Here is a 915-nt window from a genome sequence, read left to right as displayed (position 1 = left end):
CTATGACTGGTGGTTGCCAGAGGGAAGGAGGATGGAGGTTATGGGTGAGATAGGTGAAGGAGATTAAGAGGTACAAACTTTCAGTTATAAAATAAATAAGCCATGGCGATAAAAAATCTAGCATAAGAGCTCTGCCACCACCACCTGCACAGCAACCATGCTGCCCTATTCCATCGTCTACTTCCCTGTTTGCAGCTATGTGCACGCTGCTGACTGACCAGAGCCAGAGCTGGAAGGAAGAGGTGGTGACCATGGAGACCTGGCTGCAGGGCTCACTCAAGCCCACCTGTTTGTACGGGCAACTTCCGAAGTTCCAGAATGGAAACCTTACCTGTGCCAGTCCGATGCCATCCTGTGATACCCTTGGGCTATCTGGGAAGGACCAGTGGGAGGTGGCTCTGGTGGACATGATGAATGATGGCAGGGAGAATATCCACTGCAAATACCTCATCCTCATCTACACCACCTAGAAGTCAGGCGAGTAGGAGTATGTGAGGGCACTATTGGGCATCAGAAGATCTTGAGACCCTGCCGTCCCAGAACCAGGGGGGTTTAGCCCTTCATCGTGGGCAACAAGATCTCCTTCACAGACCTCAACTTGTTGGACTTGTTGCTGATTCACCAGGTCCTGGCCCTCAGCTGCCTGGGCTCCTCCCCCCTGCTCACAGCTTACCTGGGCACCTCAGCATCTGGCCCAAGCTCAAGGCCTTCCTGGCCTCCTCCAGCATGTGAACCTCCCTATCAGTGGCAACCAGAAATAGTGAAGGCTTGTGGGACCCTCAGCAGAAAGCAGGGGCTGCCTGCCTTCCTTTCCCCAGGACCAATAAAATTTCCAAGTGAGAATAAAAAAAAAAGTATACCATAGGAAATAGAGTCAATGATATTGTAATAATGTATTGTCACAGATGGTAACTA

At 50.8% G+C, this 915-nt stretch overlaps 1 pseudogene; it reads left to right on the top strand.

The window, feature by feature from the left end:
• The first annotated feature begins 157 nt into the window (after window positions 1–157).
• Window positions 158–761, top strand: LOC117799847 (annotated as a pseudogene).
• The last annotated feature ends 154 nt before the right edge of the window (window positions 762–915 follow it).

Source organism: Ailuropoda melanoleuca, unplaced genomic scaffold (assembly GCF_002007445.2).
Source record: "Ailuropoda melanoleuca isolate Jingjing unplaced genomic scaffold, ASM200744v2 unplaced-scaffold58659, whole genome shotgun sequence".
Taxonomy (NCBI): domain Eukaryota; kingdom Metazoa; phylum Chordata; class Mammalia; order Carnivora; family Ursidae; genus Ailuropoda; species Ailuropoda melanoleuca.
The sequence above is the reverse complement of the archived record's forward strand: the minus strand, read 5'-3'. Positions and strand labels throughout refer to the sequence as shown.